The sequence below is a fragment of the Dipodomys merriami genome, unplaced genomic scaffold, assembly GCF_024711535.1.
Source record: "Dipodomys merriami isolate MVZ:Mamm:240054 unplaced genomic scaffold, mDipMer1.0.p SCAF_31, whole genome shotgun sequence".
NCBI lineage: Eukaryota > Metazoa > Chordata > Mammalia > Rodentia > Heteromyidae > Dipodomys > Dipodomys merriami.
In genome coordinates, this window is record NW_027204604.1 from 6,643,669 (window position 1) to 6,665,063 (window position 21,395).

The window sequence follows — 21,395 nt, forward strand, 5'->3', positions numbered from 1 at the left end:
AGAGCTAGAGTCCAGCAATTCAACAAGCTCTTTGGTGGTTGATTCTAGTGAGCACCACAGCTCTTATAGCAAAGGGGTGTTGAAGCAAGTCTAGACTCACTTTCTGGAAACAAAGGTCATACAGGTAGATTTCCAGATGCCTTCCACTCTCTCCATAGGTGAGTCCCTAAACAACTTAGTTATCCTGCCAGGATATAAGACACAGGATTTCACCGTGGAGTGAAGTTCATCAATTCATTCCTTCACTGTTGCTAGCTTCTGGCTTTACTCCTCATCCTATTTGACAGTGGTGACTGCTGATATTAAAATACAATTCCCATGGGACACTTTCAAATGATAAGATTCTTTTTTTAATTTATTTTTTTATTTTTAGTAAGTTTTTTTTTATTGTGAAAATACCGTACAGAGGAGTTACAATTACATGAGCAAGGCAATGAGTACATTTCTTATCAAGCATTGTTGCCTCCTCCTTTGTTTTTCCCCTACCATCCATGCCCTCCCATCTCCATGACTACACTCCCCCCCCCCGCCCCGTTTCAACATAACATCTTGTACACCTCATTGTCATCTCATTGTTGCAATGGGTCCACCTGTATCCCTGGATAAGATTCTTTTATGTACTAATCTGCCTATTTATAGATCATAGGCCCTGCTAGAGGAGAATAGAAAAACTCAAAGCTAAAATACGTCATTCACCACATCACTTAACCAAGATGATTAGAAAACACAGAGAAAAAATGGTATTCAAGATACACAAACTCCATTTATTTTTAAATCTTCTGCACAAAGTTATTCACTAAAGAAAGCTCTACGGGGAATAGCTGACTTGTTTCGTTTGTTTTTACATTATCCTGGATGAGATGCAAAGTCTTCCTACAATTGTATTAATACCGAATTTTTTAAAATTCTCAACCCAAACCAAAAACACTTTACTCAGCTACCTAAGTAAAAATCCATACCACAGGTAGCAAGTGGATATTAGCAATAAGAGAAGTTGTAATGGGTGCAGATTAAAACAGATTTTTGCCAGGTGCCAGAGGCTCACCCCTGTAATCCTAGCTACTTAGGAAGCTGAGATCTGAGGATCGAGGTTCAAAACCAACCCAGATAGAAAAGTCCATGATATTCTTATTTCCAGTGAACCACCAATAAGATAGACGTGGAGCTGTGGTTCAAATGGTAGAATGCTACTTTAAGGGGAAAAAGCTACGGGAGAGTACCCAGGCCCTGAGTACCAGCACACATATACAAAAAACTTATATATTGTAAGCAATCTCTAATATTTCCAATTTCATGTATTTCTAGAAATATTAACTTTTACTGCTATCAATAGAAAAAAACTGAGAAAACATAGTATCATATACCTATTATACTACAAATCTTGCTCCTTTGGGCTACAGAGCCATTCCAGAGAACAAAGATCTTAATTTCCCCCTCTTCAACAATTTTTTTTGGGGGGGTCTGGTTGTAGGGCCTGAACTCTGGGCGTGGGCGCTGTCCCTCAGCTCTTCAGCTCAAGGCTAGCAATCTACCACTTGAGCTTCCGGCTTTTTTCTTTTTGCTTATGTGGTGCTGGGGAATCGAACCCAGGGCCTTAGGCATGCAAGGCAAGCGCTCTACCACTGAGCCACCTTCCCAGCCCTCAACAAATATTTTTGATGTCTCTACTGTAGGCTAGATATTGACAGTGGCTGAGGCAGACAGTCCCTACTTATAGGAGTTGACAGTTTAGAAAGGCAGCAGATATCACACTTTTTGTTTTTAATCACATCTGATTCTTTTCATATCTGTAATCCTAGCTACTTAGGAGGCTGAGGCTTGGAAGATCATGGTTCAAAGCCAGCCTAAGTAGAAAAGTCCACAAAACTCTATCTCCAATTAACTAGCAAAATGCCAGACTGGAGGTATGGCTCAACTAGTAGAGTACCAGCCATGAGCAAGGTCCTGAGTTTAAGCCCCAATGCTGAATTTAAGCACCAAAAAGAAAAAGAAAACAAAGAAAGAAGAGAAAAGGAAAAGGGGGGGAAACAAAGAAAACAGGTCAGCCTTCTGGGTGTACTTCATTGAGAAGGGCCTCTATAGTCCTGAGAGCCACTGGACAGTAACAAGCCCTCTACTTCTCTACAGTGGCTTGGTACATGGAGAAAGCCTTGATTCACTTTCCTCAGCTTAACAAGCCAGTAGAAGTCTGTGGCTGCCTGGCTGACACACAGTATGATCATGTCACATGAACAGCCAACACCAAACTAGGAGGCTCTTATAAAACAGTACCTTCCCAGCTAATTGGTAGCATGCATTTGATATCTAGGAACAGCTCCATTTTCAAACTCCCACAGTGTCTGAGCAGAAAGCCAGTGGCCATATGTTTTCACTTTGTGCTATGCTCTGGGCTGCTCATTTAACTGTGCAACCAATGCTAAGGACCATTAGCACTTCAAAGACAATTTGTTCTTTTTCAGCCACTTACACTAAGGGGAAAAAAAAGTATAGCTAAGACCGATTTGTTTCTCACAGCAGGTTCTATCAAATTATATTACAAATCCTATCTGTAATTATTCTACACGATTCCTTCGAGTGGAACAAATCTTTATGGATATAATAATCCCTATTCACAAAATATAAAAGTTTAATTAGACACTATTTAATCTACAGGTAGGATTGCCCACAAGCTCTTTATGCAGACCACACACGCTTCTAAGCCAGCATCACACAGAGAAAGTGCAGCCAATATAACTCGTAGTACAAGCCCACACACTGTATTCTATAAAATACTTGGAGCAAGCCACAGAGTTAGGTGTAAAATAAGGCCATGGGTTTGAAATAAGAACCTCTCAACAGTGGAAGTACTTTTTAGATAATCAGATAGGTAAAAGACACAGAGAAATCCACCAGGGTAGTGAAAGAACACCAGTACATGCTCCATTTGCTTCATGAAGACGTCCATGTAAGTCACTGGTGTTTATACTCACGCTGTTACAGTCAATGTAACCCACCATTGGTGGAGAGTTCCAACCAGTGATCTTAAATGGACTTCTGCCAGCTACTGTGGTCTTCTGCCCAATAACAAAGATGTGGCCAAGTAGTGTTTCTTAAATTCTTTTATAAGTCATTTTGTATCTTGCTATATAGAACTGTGGTAGCCAGTTTCCAAGATGGGCTTTGCTGATCCACACTACCTGGTGTTCACCCTGCACCTCCCTCTCACATCATAGCAGGACAAATCCATGTAACTAGCAAAGCAGAACTGAAGAGAATCACAGCAGAAGTGAGCACAGCACATCTCACCTTGAGATCAGGTTGTAACAGATCCTGTCACTTCTCCTCACAATTACTTATGCTCTCCCTCTTGATTTCTTGGATCACGTGTCTGGCGGAAGCTATCAATACTATCTTAATGGCCCCAAGGCCTTGGAGATGAGGGACGGACACCTCCAGCCAACAGCCATAAGGGCTAGGCTTGAAAATAAGTCTTCTAGCTCATTTAGTTCTATAGCTAGCTACAGCCATGCCTGATGGTGGATCCTCACCCCGTGTCTAATGATCAGTTAAGCAACACAAGGATCCATGACCTCCTGGCATGATAATTTTTTAAATTTGAATTGCTAAATCTGGAGATAATTTAGTCAGCAGAAATAGATGATTAATGTGGGTATTCAACTGAAACAAAAAAAATCAAGATGCCTTACCTATATTCCTCTGAATAGTACATGCTGATAGTTTTTATTTCACTCAGTTTTCTAAATGTCTGAAATTCAAGTAAGCATGATTACAATAGGTCCCAGAAAAACCCAAAAGGTATTAATAATTAATATTTAAAATTGTATGTACACATATATTCAGAGAGAAAGCAGAGTGTCTTGCTGATAACAAATTACAACCATGTCTATTATTTCAATTGATCCTTACAAATTAACCAACTGTAGAACAAAGATTAAAATTCTCACTTTCTTGAGTTTGAAATGGTGCTACAAGAAAAAAAAAGCTATCTACATGTGTGAAAATGAGACAAGGCAAGTAGATGAGACTCGTTTGCGAAGTGAGGGGGCTGGAAAATGATAAAGAGGTGATTATTATCAACAAGAATTGTATACACAGACTTGTTAAAACTACACATCTTTGTAGATCTGATTGATGCCAATAAAAAATGAAAATGAAATTTTTTTTAAAGCAGTTACGGCCAAGGAACAAAAACGAATGTAACTGAAGCCTGCCCTCATGCCTACTGATTCTTAATGCTCTTCCCTCTGTACAACCTTTGTTATATTTCCCAGATGGAGTCTAGCATAGAAATTGTGTAATATAGTATACATTCAAATGTGTGTTTTTGTTATATGGGAATAAATTAGCTAATACATGTATATAACTAAAAGATAGAAATGTCAAGAAAACTTACCACAAGCATACCTTATTTGTTCATCTAACACATGTGATTTTGACCAGGAGCAGTCAAAAATATAATAAATAAGCCCAGCTCTGGTGGCTTATGCTTATAATCCTAGCTACTCGGGAAGCCAAAGATCAAGATTCAAAGCCAGCCCAGGCAGGAAAGTCTGTAAGACCCTTTTATCTCCAATTAACCACCAAAAAGCATCTTCAGGTGGATTTTAATGCAATCATAACCACAACAAATTGTCCATGGGACATTTCCTATCCATAGGTAGAAATCCCCTGGTAAGCACTAGAGGAAGATAGGTACCTAGTCTCAAGGTTGTGAGTGTTTTATTTGTTAAAGACCCCCAAAACTAATGTTTTTAGCTTAAACCTCTCTTTAACAATCCAGACCTGGTTGGTTGGCTCTGTCTCAACATGGCTAAGTTATAGCACTAACTTTTTGACTCAACATTAGTCTAAATGTGGTGATGAAAAGTATTTCTTAAACATGCTAACATTTAAATCAGTAGACTTCTGTTTACCTTTCATTGTGTGGTAATCTTCGTTCAGTCAACTGAAGACCTCAAGAGAAGCCCTAGTAGGAAGAAATTCTTTCTCTAAACTGGATTCAGACTCAAGATTACATCAACTCTTTCCTAAGACTTCAGCCTGCTCTGTAGATTTTAGAGTTGCCAAGTCCTTTAAATGAATTTAGATAGACTAGTCTCAGAAGACTTAGGGGCACATTAAGTAATTACTACCTCATTGCCATTTATTCCTATCTTCATCAAGGAAAATACATACATATGTGTACGCATGCACAAGCCTGCATGCAAACAAAAATGGAATCTTTTTGACAGATACTATGAAATAGCTGAATAATGTAGATGCGTAACACAATTGGACTGTTTTGCAGTTTCATAGTGTAATATGTGTCTAAATTAAAGGTCTCTACTTTATAATGTTTTATACTTGACAAGAATTAAGAGAAGTGGGTCCTTTAGGTACAGTGGAGGTCAAGGGGAAATGGGTAGACAAATGAAGAGGAGACAAATGAAGAAGAGTAGACAAATGAAAAGGAGAAGTCTACGAAGTTAACGATAGGAAAGGAAGGGGTGGGTAGGAGAGGAATGGGTAAGGATGACGGAAGGGGCAACGCTGACTAATATGGACTGTATTCATAATCTGCTTTGTTAAATGGCAATTCCGCTGTACAACTCCTTAAAGAATAATTTTAAAAAAAGAACTGACACCTAAGTTAAGTGCTCCAGACCTCCTTAAAGTTCTTGCACGAGGCCACTCATAATTCAGTGGGTGCCTGTTTCTTTCCCTGTGCCAGAACATTCATCTCAATGGGGCTTTTACCTGCAGGCACAAAGGGCTTTAAAACCTGGGAAGCTTTCTAAAGCGTTTGATTTGGCCAGAAAACCACTTCTTGTGTAACCATGTTAAGGCTTCTATTTGGTTATAACCTCAGCTTTTCTGCCCACATAAAAGTCCCCCTGGGGAGTTCTCTTGGGGGCCAAATCTGAGTAAAACTATCTCAACTCAAATGGAGATGCCCAAGGAAATTAGCTGAGACATGTCTCTATTCACAGAAATCCATGGTCCATGCTTCCAGTAGATTCTCTTTGCAGGCTGAAAATTCCCTGAGATGCTTTGAGATGAATTTTCATTCTTCAGAATGTCTTCAAGTTTGAGTTCTTCTCTGACTTAATAAATCTCTTCTTTTTCTTCCTCTAAACTATTTCTGGATCCTCCCTCCATCCAGGCCAAACATGGCATGAAGATTACAGCAGCTATGAGCTGGGGGAACAGACTCCTCATCAGAGAAAATAAACTCAAAGGTCAAATGTGGGCTGGTTCCAAGGCCATGGTCCTGGTGAGAGGACCCCAAAGCACGTGTTTCAGACAGCATGTGGACCTCTGCATGATATTTTGTTATTAAATGGGCTGGCAAGAGCTTTGTGTCCTCTGTATCTCAGTAGCTGGTAAGATATGGGAAAGCATTGGAGATTATGGTCCCTGAAAGATGATCTCAAATAACAGGGAGTGACTGTGTGGCCTTCACAAAGGACTAGCCCTCTAGACCGCGGGGGACCAGGGTCTGGGATGCGCAGGTACACCTTCCCCTGTGTCTTGCATTCACACATGGTCACATAGGAAGCCTCACCAACACTTCAGCTTTACCAACTCCAAATAAGCAATGCAAACGCAGGAGTTGACATTGACCTGGATGGCACTGAATACCAGTCGCTAGAATGGAAAAAGAGAAAACAACAGATGGAGATCTTGGTAAATGGGCACTGCCAAACTAGTTTAGAAGGTCCTGGCATTTTAGGACAAGAGCCCTGGCTCCAACAGCCCTAGAAGACTGGGCTCAACCTCCTATCCCAATATGCCAATTGAAAGCTAAGTAGTGATGGAGGACAAAGAAAGATTTATCCAACATAGCCACACTGGAAAAACAGATAAAGGGGTTCAGAGGCTCCAAGTCTCTTTGGGGGAACTTGCTTGAGCTCCTAGATTACACAGAGCAGGGATAGGAAGCACGTATAATTAATCATCAGTCTTGAGCACATGGATCTGATTGCTGGTCATTTCAGAATCGCTCAGGCAGGGCCCAGTCATGTTAAGATAGTCCCTGCTGCCTGGAGATGGGTAGATTTGACATTTATCATGAAATGATTATTGATCAGTCTTGTAATTCCTAAAATCCAAGATGAATGTAGGTTTAAGGTAATCATTCTAGTGCCTCAAAGAGGAAAGGTGTCCTAGAAGAGGACAACATAAAAGCTAACAGTATTCTTACTTCTGTACCTTCCATTCTGAAGGAGGATGAGATAAATTAGGTATCACTGGTTTTTAGACCACAAATCCTTGAGTAATTAACATGCCCAAGTACAGAATCGAGAAAGAGCCTGACTCTAAGTACTATGACAATGGAGACAGATGAAAAATGAAGGCAGGAATGCCAGTTTTATCCTGATTTTAGTTAATTCATAGGCAACAGTGCTTCCTAATTTTAAAAAAGGTAGTTCCTAAGAAATTATTACAGAGAGAAGATAAAATCAAATGAATAATAAAATGGAGACAACTACCAGTCAAGGAGCACAAAATAAGACCCTAAAATTAGATCTGCTTCTCTCTCTGGAGGGCTTTAATCAGTGTTTAGTAAACATTTCTGCATTTAATTAGGAGAGGAGGGCAATTATGTAGTTAAACTGACAGGACTTCTGATTGACTTTAACCTCCTTCCTCCTAAGGAATCCCAATTGTGCCCCTGCTTCTCATTTACTTTTCTTCACTTCTACTCTTCCAGTTTAGCCTGCCCTCCTCTCCCCACACTGACCTCTTCAAGGCTAGCTCATCAATCCTCCAGGCACACACATACCAGAAAACTAGAGTATATGGTATGTTGGGGGGTAGGTGTCACAGCAAAAAAGAAAGGGAGAAAAAGGTGTGGGGAAGTGGCTGGTAATTTTATGGGTATGTGGGTCGCCATTATAAGCACGGAGTCCTGACTTGAGCCCACCAATTATGCTTCTATCTCATTTGCTCTGTGTCTCTTTCCTGAAGTCACCCTGGATTCTGTAAAGGACATGACTAATAGATGTCACCTATATAATGGGGTACTGAAACTACCCCCAGGGAACAGCAGAGTCTACCAGAACAGGTCACCTCCCAAGGGAGGGAAAGTACCTACAATAATGAGGTGACCATACCCTAGAGCAAGAGTGACCATCTCATGGGAACCAGATTGTTCCCTGAAGTAATGGCAGCAATAACAACTTCTCTGGAACTCCTCAGAGAACAGTAACTGAGATAATGATCAACCCGAATACTTGCTTAATAATGGGGACCTTCCACTCCAGCCCCAACTTTCAGTTCCCCAAATGTTAGTGCTCCTGTCAAGTTCCTACACCCATGTCTAGGTGTATACTCCCCTCTCTTATATGGCCATGCCTTGTCTATGAGGCATGTGTGACCTTTTACCTTGCTTGCTGAATAAATCTCTGCCCTTTACCTTATAGGTCTGCCTGAAATTCATATGCTCCATTAGAGATAAGAATCTAAAAGGCTGGTGAGGACTTCTTTTTTATTCTTTTCAGGGACTTCCTTGAGACTGTCACCCATCATTAGTGACAGATGACCTTTCTAGGTATACCTTCTGCATGAGAAACTACTCTTAGACTGGGCCGTCAAAATAGATAGAAATTTGCTTTTTTCCTATCCTTTTTAGGTTGGCCTACTGTTGTAAGGAACCTCCTTCAGCAAGATACAGAGAAGCCACATTTTGAGAGGTCGAATTGGGAATCTTTATTGGAGAGCCAGTATCTGTAGGTAGACTCCTGTCTAAAAGACCTGCTGCCCCACAAATACACTTAACACTGCTATGAAATAGAGCCAAGAGAGCAGGAGAGGAAAGAAAGTGCAGAAAAACAATACCAACAACATAGATCAACCCCATGAAGTGGGACTCCATGTTGACCAGAGGAGAACCAGGAGAGAGGAGACACAGGAGACACAGCACAGAAGAAATAGCACACAAGGCATGTTGGGATGGTGCCTGAGCTGGTCTGAGTCTAAGTAGTGTCCGGGTCAGGAGGCAGGGTCACAGGAAACTCAAGTGTCTCCCAAGTTCAAGACATAGGACTGACAGGTCCAGCAACCTATCATCCAAGTCCCTGCCCTGCCTCTAGGAATTCAAGAATGCCTATCACGTAGGAGATGGGGCTTCACCTTCTTTCACCATGAAGACAAGATGACACCAGTTAGACCCAGCATCCCTACTTCACTACAAATTAAAATTTGCATAAAAGAGATTAACAGGAGGAAAACAATGTTAGTTATACATAGATATACAGGAATCTCACAAAAACATGAGACACAATGAAATGCCAAGTGGAGACTTATATATCATCCTGAGACACAGATCAAAAAATAGGGGTGTAGGTTTCTAGGGGAGGTATGGAAGCAAATTACAGTAAGGGGAAGGGAGAAATGTGTGCTCAAATGTATATATCAGTCTCTCAGCTGACAAAAGCTGTCTCCCACTAGCTGTTTCTGCCATAGATGCCTTTACTGATTAATATTTCCTCTATAAATGTAAATTTCCTTTACAAAAAGGTTTACATTTTATTTTCATCTGTTGAGTAAAGAACTTTTCTATTGCTGACTGGTTCTCAATTTCCTTTTGCTCAAAATAACCAATATGGCAAAGTGACATATTTTGGGGTGATGTGTTCACACATGAACCCCTTCCCCGGTATCTCTGGATCACTCTTCCCAGTTATCCACTCTCCATCCCTCTCAGGGTCACATTATAAACACATAATGAGACATGTACTTCCTAGCTGTCATAAGCCAAATTCGCATTCCTGTAATCCTAGCTACTCAGGAGTCTGGGCACTTGAGATGGACATTTGAGGCCAGCTCAAAAATGTCCACTAGGCTCCATCTCCAAAGCAACCAGCAAAAAAGCAGGGCTGGAAGCATGGCTCAAGAGGTAGAAGGCCAATGAGTTCAAACCTCAGTTCTACCCTCCCCCGAAAAACAACATGTGAATGAGGACCACGCTCTGTGACAGAAACCCTTCAAACTCCCCTCAGGACACTGATGGCATATGCCCCTCAACTGAGTATCCCTGAGATGATCCTCTAAAATCCAGGGAGTTTTGTGGCTCTATAGGAAATGTGTTTATCCTCGTCCATTGTTAAACATCCCTCTTGGTTGTTATCAATGAATGCTAGATGTGGCCTCTGAAACCACACCTCCCATTCCTTAACCAATAACCAGCGGGTCCTTACCCAGGTCCTGCTGTGCACACCGTCTGAGCTCACTCTCAAGCCCTGTCTACTGCCACATGGGTGGATGGCTCACTCTTCCCACCCCTTCCCACTCCCCTAAGCTCTGTCCCAAGATCTGATCTTCTCAGGAGTGAAATGTGAAAAATCGCATCACTGGTATGAGGAACAGCCAATGAAAACAATTGAAAATAATTACACGGCTCTAAGTTGAGAGACACTGGGGACTTCATTATCTTTCCTGTCCATATTCTCCAGAGGTAGATTGCTCCTTCTTGATTGAAGAGAGCAGCTTTCAAAGCCACGGGGCAGTTGGCAAATCAAGTTTGCCTTCAGGAGAGCAGCCTGTGTAGGACTTGGGAGTGTAGGGGAAGGGACATAGCCTCCCTATTGCCCGGGCTGACCAGATGAGAATCAAGAAGTTTGATCTTAGATAGCAGTGATGCCTGAGATGAATATGGTTGACTTTTGAGAAAGAGAGAGAGAGTGAGAGAGAAAATGAGTGTGTGTGTGTGTGTGTGTGTGTGTGTGTGTGTGTGTGTACATGCATGTGTGTACTCAGCCCTTCTACTGAGATGGACACCTAACTATACCTGCTTCGGCTCAGTCTGTCTTGCCCTTAGTCTATCAGATATGGACACAGACCTGCAGGTACTTAAGAAGAGTACCCTGTTTCTAGGTAACAGCTCTAATTATTAATAATGTGAACAGCACTTTGAGCATCTCCAGAACAATACTTCAAAATGAGTGAAGAAGAAATGAGAAGCTGATTAGAGTGTCTTCATTATAAGTAAGCATTAGCCTAATGGATCCTTAGAAGGAACTCAAAAATATGTCATTTAACAGCCATTTCCCTGATTGTGAGAACACTTTGTATCTGAATGTCACTACGTTGTAGCTAGCCACTGTAGTAATTAAAATCCTAATTATGCTCCCATCATTAGGGATGAATTAAGGGGGCTAAGAAATTATTAAAGAGGAAAGTCTCATGAAAAGTGACTATTTGCTTCACATGAGAACAGAATCCCTAGGGTTAAGTGTGTAAGAATGAATTTATGAGTATACTCATTCAGCCACATCAAATCCTACCTCAATTCTCAGCATCTAAGCAATGTTAAAGCTGGAGAAAATTTTAAAGATTTTAACTCTTAATACCTTCTTCCATCAGTAAACAAAGGCCTGATATAGTAGCTTATTGAAGGCCCTCTGGGAGCATAATATCACATGGCTCCTGGAGTGTGAAACCCTGTGGTCCTAGATCCTGAGAGCAGCTGATGGAGCAGTCCATGTGTCCGTTCTGCTGGAGCACTGAGAAGAAGGAGACTTGGACCGTTACTAAGCAATTGCAAAGACAAAGATTAGGCCATGGGTCTCAGCTGGGGCAAAGAAATCTACTGAGGCTGAGCCCATCCATATCCAGAAGGATTCACATTAGTCATCAGATCCTGGGACTGTGTGCTACACATCCTACAGGGAAGTTTCCATGTCAAAAAGTCAGATTTAGGTCAAGAATTGTGGCACCCATTTGTAATCCTAACTACACAGGAGGGGTAAGTAGGAGGATCACAGTTCAAGGCTAACCCCAGACAAAATTGCCAGACCTTATCTTTAAACAAAAATAACTAAAGCAGAAAACAAAAAAGGCTGCAGACATAGCTCAAGTGGCAGAGCACTTGCCTAGTAAGCATAAAGCTCTGAGTTCACATTCCAGTACTGTCATTTAAAAAGGTCATGTTTACAGATAGATTCTTTATTCTCAGTCCTGTCTATTCATTGGATTCACTTCTGCACAAGATGGGGGTCTTCATTTTTCTGCTTTTTCATTTATATGCTGAACTCTCTACCCTCTCTCTCTCTGTCTCTCTCTTTCTTTTCTCTTCCCCCCCCCCCATCTCTCTCATTCTTCCAGTAACCACTCAAACTGAAACAAAATACTGAGGGTCAAATTTGGTCTCAGTGAGGAACAAAACGACTCCACTACCCTCTAGCCCCCACCTCAACAGTACTCTGCACATAGCAACCCAGGACCACAAACTTACTTATAGATGCTTCAGGAACTAGAGAGAGAAGAAAGGTAATAGGTAATTCAAGGTTTACAGATCACTTTAAGATATAATACACTGAGAAAATTAGGATACATATGATAATACCACTTCTTCTACTTCATATTACAGACATTAGTTATCTACATCATAGTTTTCATTATTAGAATTTGATTCCCTCCCCCTCCTCTTTCACACTATCCTCCTTACTGAACATGTAGACACACACACATCCAAAGTCAAAAGGAACCATGAGACATGGAGTAGACCTTTACTGCCTTTGGATAAGGGACCAGGAGCCTTACTTCAAAGATGGGGATGATGATGCCCCCACTACTGCCTGAGATCACACAGGAGACAGGATTAGGATGCCCCTGACCCCAGATTTCCACTCTTCTAACAAATGTTGAACATCTAGAAATGACTGCAGTTTGTAATCTAGATCTCTAGCTTATCTTGAGAATTACTTACAGGGTATGACTCCATTTAATTTTCCACTATTTGAAAAGCCCCAATGGTATCCTCATCATAGGAGAAATAAAGGTCTGTGGATTTTGTGGGAAAATAATACACACAGATTCACAATTATCTGATAAGGGGCCACTGAAACAGAAAGATGATATTATTTTATATAGTTACATTGACAGGTGGGAAAAATCTACTAGAGGTGCATTCATGGCAGGCAACCTACAGGCAATCTTATAAGGCCATACTTAAAGATCTGATGATCATGGTTTGAAGCCAGCCCAGGCAAACAAATCTATGAGACGCTTATCTCCAAGTAAACAGCAAAAAAAAGCCAAAAATGGAGGTACGGTTCAAGCGGTAGAGCACCAGTCCTGGATATAAAAGCCAAGCAAGAATGTGAGGCCTTAAGTTTAAGCCCCAGAGCTGGCATAACACCAACAACAATAACCAAAAAACTCTCCTGCCAGGTGGGGTCCACATTTGTAAATCCCAATATATGGGAGGCTAAGAAGGAAGAGTTTGAGATCAGCCTAAGCTCTGAAACATAGACCTTTCTCAAAAGAAACCAGACAACCCACCTCCATGGCTCCAAAGAGGCTAGGTTTATGCAGTGCAATATCTTTAGAAAATAACCCCTGGCTTCAAATCCAAGATGAGATGCGCCTGAACATAAGAGGAAATGAGAAGAGAGTGATGAAAAGCTACTGTCATGAACATATTACACCTTTTAAGCAGTGAGGAATTCATTTAATAAATCGATTGAAGCCTGAAATCTAATTAAATCTAAAAGAGGTATCAACCTGAAATGCTAATAAGTTCACGCTCAGCTTGTGTATGCCGCAGCTCTGCCATGCATGTCTTTAATAATGCATCACCTACAGTATTTTCTGTATTCATTAAAGCAGCACTGCAACGTGACATGAATTATTCTCTCTGTCTTCAGCTACAAGTATCTTTATGTGGGCAATCAAAACCAGGTTCCCTTTCCCATGCAAGGTGGCTGAAAGCTGTTTCTCAAAGACTGGTACTTTAGTTATAAAAAAATAGAGAGAGAGAAACTTAATAAAGAGCCATGTATGTCTTTTATTCAGAAAAGCAATGAAATGAAGGTTCTTCTGTGTAATTATAGGTGTGCTGTGTTGGGAAATAATTTGAATTGTACAAGACTAACAAAGCAGAATGCCAAACAGCTTCATGGAAATGAACACTTAATTAGTTCAGCCATCTTCAGGGAAAGCACCAGCAGCAATGGCCACTGTAAACTTCAGCTCTCTTCCCAAACCTCAAAACTCAGCCAGGAGTTGGGCCTCATCTGTGACTGGGGAGTAATTTAGGGGCCGAGAAAGAGCAGAAAAGTGTTTTTAAATGGTGAGTCAATGTATCAAGGCTTGGATCTGGGTTGCTGCATGTCCTCTGTTTCTGCTTCTGCCTCAGCACAGAACAAAGCTACTTCTCAGCTCAACAGCTTTCCGCATCCTCCATCTAACTAAGACGAAAAACCAATACATACACAATGACGTGCACAAAGTTCTCTCATCTGATCTCCTATACCTCTCCTGATGGTCCCCTTTTGCTCTAATAGTCACAGGTCTCCTTCCTGTTCCTTGAGCCCTTTAGACACGCCTCTAGCCAGTGCCTTTGCACTAGACCTCTTTTCCATATAGCTCTCCAGATACTCATGTGATGCGTGTGTTTTCTTCCAGGTCTTCATCAGGTGTCAGTTGCTCAGTGATGCCTCTTCTGGTTACTCCCAGTCAGTTGTCAGTATTCACCAGTATTTGTGAATTTACAAGCTCACTAAAATCTATCTGGAACCCCAAAATCAACCAGGGAAACAACTTTCAGTTATTCATAGACAAGCTCAGAATGGCAAAAGCTTTAAGCCATCCAACATTCCACAAGGCATACTCCGCCTCTGGCTTCAGCTCTCAAACCGAGTGGCCTGTGTATTATACATGCAGTACCATATTTCTCACATTTTTTCTCACATTTTTTTATTTAGAGAATATTAGTTTCTGTAATCAAACCCACGTAGATAAGACCTTACATATTGTGTGGGAGTTTCGGGGGAGGAGAAAGGTACAATTTTGCTGATTAAAATGGTTCCTAAGAACAGTGTTGAATTGCAGTGTAATATTTCTAAGTATAAGAAGGCTGTGGTGGACCTCATGGCAAAAATACTCAGGGTTAGATGAGCCTCATTCCGAGATGAGTTACAGCACTGGAAACCACAAACTCAAAGTCAGTGAAGTAAATGTATGAATGCATGTGTATATGTATTCAGTCCTCAGCAGAAACACACATCGAGTTATGTACATGCTGACCATTCCTAATCTGAAATGCAAAATTCAAAATCTGATTCCTAAGGCCAGATCTTCAGATTAGGGCTGTTCTACTGGGGAAAATATCTTTACAAATATTCTAAAACTCAAAAATTGGAAACATTCTGTTTAAAGCACTTAGAATAAAGGATGCTCACCTGTATTTTTAATTGGTGGAGGTGCAGGTTGTACCCAGAGCTGGTAAAAACAAGATCTTTATTCCTCACGAAAGAAACGGCTCATAGTTTACTCAATTGTGTGCTTGTGGAAACACTATCAAGGATACTTCAACCCTTACCTTCCCAAATCTCCCTTTCCTTGCTGCATTTTTCCCTCGGCATTTGTTACTTGCATATTGTTTATTTCCTGGGTCTATCAGCACTCAGTAGGAAGAAATACAACCTCTCACATATACCACATCTCATCTGGTTGTAGAGATTTACTTTAAGAAACCCTGGGAAAAAGCCAGGTGCTGGTGGCTTACACCTATAATCCTAGCTATTCAGGGGGCTGAAATTTGAAGATCACAGGTTCAAAGCCAGTCTGGGCAGGCAAGTCCATAAAAATTCTTATCTCTAATTAGCCAGCAAAAAGCTGTGATAGACATGTGATAGAGTAGTAGAGTGGTAGCCTTGAGAAAAATAGCCAAGCAAGAGTGTAAAGCCCTGAGTTCACGAGATTAGATTCCTAATCTCAACTGCAATACAAGCAGAGTCGGCAATACATTGTTGTACCAATTAACTGCTACAGATTTTTAAGTCAGTTGTCAACTAGAAAAACAGTATTTTCAGATGCAAGTCTACATTAGGCCTGACAACATGTGACATGGGATCTGAGTCACTGCAATGCCTGTCCCTCTACCCTTACCTCCCTCATGTCAGTATGATTCTCCACCCTCAGCTGAAGAGTCTGGACTACAATACTGCAGCAAGCAACCTGGCCTGACTGCTTCTCACTCACCCATTAATCACAACCCAGGGGAAAACAGCAGGGTGCCCTTGATGTATATTTCAATAAGTTCTTAGCAAATCCTCTAAACACCACAACTGGCAACAGTGCCTGCCTACGTGGACCTGTCAACTCCATTTCAGCAGGAAGGCCGCATCCTTGATCTACATTTCCAGTCACTGGTGGGTCTCTTCTCCTGTGGAAATAGTCTCTAACCCTCCCCACAGTAGATTCAAGAAGAATAGCCATTCACTATCTAAGGAAGCTTGGCCTCAGGCCTCAGACGATGAAAGGCTGGGCATTCTTTCCTGGGTGGCAGAGGTCCACCACTGTGTATTTTTACACACAACGAACAATCCCAGGGGAACACCACAGGAAAGAAGGCAGAAAAAAGAAGTCACGTGGAGGCGTGAGAGGACAAATGTGTCCTGTTTCAACAAATAAGAGCAACTCTGCTTTCCTAAGCTTGGGTGGCTACGGATCAGGGATCTCCATCTGGTTTGTGTCAATCACCTCTAAGTCAGTCTGGTTTCCTGGATTCCTGATCTCTTCCATTAAAGATCCACCTTCCAGTGCCCTTGGGGCAGGTCAAGTTCATTCTCTACCATCTCTTAAATCCATCTGTAGCCCCATTTCTTGGGAAATTCAGTAAAGATACTCAATTAAGGTTACTCAATTAATTCTGGGGACTGATCCCATGGCCCATGTGAACACAGATATCATGGTCACTCATATCCATCAGCCATGTGATCTTCAGTCATGGTCAGTCAGGAGCACATATCCTTAAGCATTCAAGCAGCCCAGCACCCAAGTTTTAATATGCATGCAAGGTTCCAAAGAGATCTTGTCCAAAGTAAATTCTGAATCAGTAGTGTGGAACCCAAAGTTCTACATGTCTAACAAGCTCCCAGGAGAGCCTGATATAGCTGTGTATTTGACCATTCTACTATTATCACTGATCGACCCTTGCTAAATGCAGTCACACTGACTACGTGAAAGTAAAATACAAACTAAGGATGGTGTGATGGTGGTCCCTGGTCTGGCCTCTAAAAGCTCAGTGTTGTTTTGCCTGATAGAATAAGGGTCTAGTGAAAGACACCGGCAGCACTAGAAAGCCTGTCACAAAGTCAGCTGTGTTTGTAAAGAGCTGCATGGAAGGATGGAGGAACAATGACTTGTTCTGCTTCACCGTCATGGAAAGTGAGTGTGAAGAATTTAAGATGGCAGAGTCCAGCCAGGTTATCCAGTATGCTAAGGAATAAGGCACTATTTCCAAGCATGACAACCAACTTTTACCCTGCTGGGTAACTCTATACTCTTCTTGGGAGAATATACAGTATTAACTTCGTTCATGAGGAAGCACTTCAGCAGCATCAGAGAATTCTGTAATTATACAAGAGTATAGGGTTGAGTGTCTATGCAGACAGTGGGTTAGATGAAGATGGTGGGTAAGCCTGAGGCCCTCAAACAAGGCAAATGTGCCTATAACTAGAGCGTACATGTGTTATATGCCTGTGTGAAATATCACAATGAACACCATTGTTTACAGTTAATAAGTACATTACACGTCTGGATGAAATGTGACAATGAAAACCATTCATTACACTAATAAGAATGTTAATTGAATAAATACTTTCAGCTGCACTGTAAAAGGATGTCCTCAAGTTATCACCAAAACAAACAGGAATGACATGACTGCACACAGATGTAACATTTAGACACCAAAAAAATTCTGTAAACACTCAAAAGAAATAGCAGCTTGTATTTTGAATTTAATCACCACAATTTAAATGGGAGCAAAAAGCAAATAGTTGACAAAGTCTGACTTACAAGTAACTGGGCATGGGATGCAGGGACACGTTTAAAGATCCAGGGATGGATAGGGGCAGTGCCCATTGGAGCTGATTCAGTCTGAAGTGGGCTGAATGAACCGAGTAGGATGAGGACAGTCATCCAGGCAGCCATGGATTAAGGAGATGTCAGAGGAAGACATTGGCAAGACAGAGTCAATTCTCCACAGGCAGGAGAGGAAGTCACTTGTTTGGGGCAATTGTTTCTAGATCACCATTTGTAACATACTGAGGATAACATAAAAGCAGTATCCCATATCGACCCCACACCATTCACCAGGTCAGTGACTCAGGTTAAAATGGCAGCCTCCTTTCTCCCCATCTTTGGTGCCTACAGACCAACTGGCTGCTGAGTGCAACCCTGCCGAATCACTTCTATTTTACTTTGTTTGGAACTTGGTACCGATACCATTGTTCTCATGTCCCTGATTCCCACATCTGGTCACACAAACCTCACACTCTAGACCAGGGAGCAACGTACTTCAGTTCCACATCATTAGAGGCAGTCAAAGGGAATGACTAAAGAAACAGGCTCAGGAGCCATGGACTTGAGGTCAAATCTCAGATCTACCACTTACTGGATGTGAGATTTAAGGAGAGTCTCTCAACTTCTCTATACCTCAGCTCTTACTATTTTCAAAGTGGAAATGACAATAGTCCCTACTTCCCAGGCTTATGAGAATTAAATTGAATACATAAAAGCACTTACAACTGGGTGAATGGAATACAATATGTTTATGATGCTGATGATGCTATAACTATTATTATTCTGATGAGTAGGTTGTTCTGAGGATATGTTTTACAAGAGTTTTGCCCCAGCGCTGCATCCATGTTTCTCTCCTTCATTTGTAAGAGAATGATATGTCTTCCTTCAGCATTTCCCTCAGAAAATTTCCATCCCCAAAGATAAATGGCTGTCAGACGCCTCTCTCATATCAAAGTCTGAACCGAATTTCTTTTTCTTCCTTCAAGTTTGCAACGTCCTCCCTCATCTGATATCTAGGACGCAGCACAATATCTGATCACATAATGACAGTAATTAGGTAGGAAAGGTGTACACACATATCTCATTCGAGATTCCTTACAAGGCAAATGTATTCGGATGAAAATTGCAGGTAGACATAATATTTTGGCACCCCAGGCACTGATATCTAATGAGGAAAAACAGGGAGACAAAGAAGTAGAGTATCAAGGGAAATCACAGCATGGTACACCTACAGCACTGTGAGGCCGATTCATGCAACAGAGAGAAATTCATAATATCTGAGTGTTAGCTTGAAGACTCAGTGATCACAATTTCAGAGAAGAATGGCCATCTGTCCCTTCAGCATAGATTTCCTGAATGTCACTAAGAGCTAGGTGATAAGTAGTGAAGCCACGATCCAAACCCATATAGTCTGGCTCTTCATCAGTGCTCACTATGGTCTGGTGACTAGTGACCAACCCCTTCCATAGAAAGGAGCCCTGGTGTCTGTCACCAGTGCCTTATCAGTTGCATGGGAACAGAAATCTTCCACACAGGGAGGAAATGGAGAGGACATGCTGTCTTGGAAAGCCAACATGAAGCCAACAGGAAGCAAAATCTAACAGGGGTTCATCTGCCTCAACTTGATGTTTTCTTTCTACTTAGTTCTGTGGAAGCCAATGCCTGAAGAAACAAGGAAGAGGACTTTTTGTTGGTGGTGGTGGTGGTTGTGGGACTTGAACTCTGGGTCTGGGCGCTGTCCCTGAGCTCTTCAGTTCAAGGCGAGTGCTCTACTGCTTGAGCCATAGCACCACTTCCAGTTTTCTAGTGGTTTATTGGAGATAAGAGTGTCACAGATTTTCCTGCCTGGACTGGCTTTGAACCTCGATCCTCAGATCTCAGCCTCCTGAGTAGCTAGGATTGCAGGTGTGAGCCACCGGTGCCTGGCGGAAGGGACTTTTTAAACATGGATGTGAGAAGAAGGAAAATATATTCCATAAGTCTGCTGAGATAGGATCATGAGAGAGAATTGATCAGAAAAGGTACAAAGTATGAAGCTATTTAAATATCTAGTAGTTAGAAACTGCAAAGCCACAATTAATAAGATGCACTTTCCTTACTTGATTGAGATGAGGAAGAGATCATACCAAGGTAGATTTTAGGGACCCCAGGCTTCCATTTTGAAACTCATGATTTCCATATATTACTATCATCCCCTGAGACCCTCTCCCCTTCTTCACCCACCTACCAGGCCTTCTTTCCTGATAAAAATTTTAAGGTAATGATGTAAATTTCACTCTCATATCGGAAACTGTGATGATTCACTAAGATTTTGGGGTCTTCAAGGCTTGCCCTAGATTCAATGTTTTAGTGGATGATCTTACTCAACCCTTACAACAACACAGTGAAGCAAGTACTATGATTAGCCCCATCTTAATACCTCAGAAAATGAAAGCAATAAGTAGGTTGACAATTTTTCCAGTTACATGGGTACTAGGATAGCAGTTGAATAGCACCAGGATACTGCTCATCAGCCCCATTCCATAAGGCTGGGGCTCATGGAAGGAGTGAAGGGGAAGAAATAACACGTGTATCACCTGGAGTCAAGAATCTGCTCTTAGTCTTCTATCCAACAGAAAAGAAAGTGAAGCAATCAAGGGAGGCCACCAAGGCCCTTCTTCTGAAGGCACAGCTCATGACTTCGTCACCCTGGTCTTTTGTGAATTGTCACACCACTGGCTCTGAACTGGAGGGAGTTTTCCCCCCACTAGTCCCATCAATCCACAACCATTTCCCAACCTGGCCTAACTCAGTTATCTCTGTATTTATTAGGTTTTCAACACCTCCTCAAAAGTAAGAAGCTACTGGGGCTGGCAATGTGGCTTAGTGGTAGAGTGCTTGCCTAGCATGCATGAAGCCCTGGATTCAATTCCTCAGTACCACATATACAGAAAAGGCCAGAAGTCGTGCTGTGGCTCAAGTGGTAGAGTGTTAGCCTTGAGCAAAAGAAGCTCAAGGACAGTGCCCAGGCCCTGAGTTTAAGCCCCAGGACTGGCACAAAAAAAAAACCCACATTTTTTTAAAGTAAGTAGCTACTAATTCTGAAGAACCTACTGGATGCTAGATTCAATCAATCTTCTATCATCACTATGAGGCAAGTAATATTGTTTTCTTCATTTCAGAATTGGAAAAGCTGGCTGGCCCAGAGAGCTTAAATGACTTGCTCAAAGTCACAGTAGTCACAAAGTCAAATAGCAAACTCTTTAGTCACTAGGCTACTTGCAATAAAGGTGAGTCAGCACCTGGCTTACCTTTTCTCCTTTATGTTCACCCTTCCCTGTTCTATACCAATGGTGCTGATAGATTATAGCATATATCTCATCAACTTCATGCTGACCATCCTGTTCTCCAATTGGAAGTTGAACATGATTCAAAAGCAGAAGTAGCGAAGTTGCAGCAGTGTGTAGAGCTGGCTTTACCATCTACCACCTATCTACAAACTCTCTAACCAAAGATCCGGATTCTTCAACTGTCCTAGCAGCCCAAGCAATCAGAGCCCCCCACCCAAAAGAGGGCACTTGGGCTTTTCCCTCTCCCCAGACTAGTGATCTTCCTGTATATTA

At 41.7% G+C, this 21,395-nt stretch overlaps 1 protein-coding gene across 1 annotated transcript in view; it reads right to left on the reverse strand.

The window, feature by feature from the left end:
- Window positions 1-21,395, reverse strand: part of Hhat (hedgehog acyltransferase) — a 233,025-nt gene that overhangs the window by 124,445 nt on the left and 87,185 nt on the right. The gene's annotated exons all lie outside the window — the stretch shown is intronic.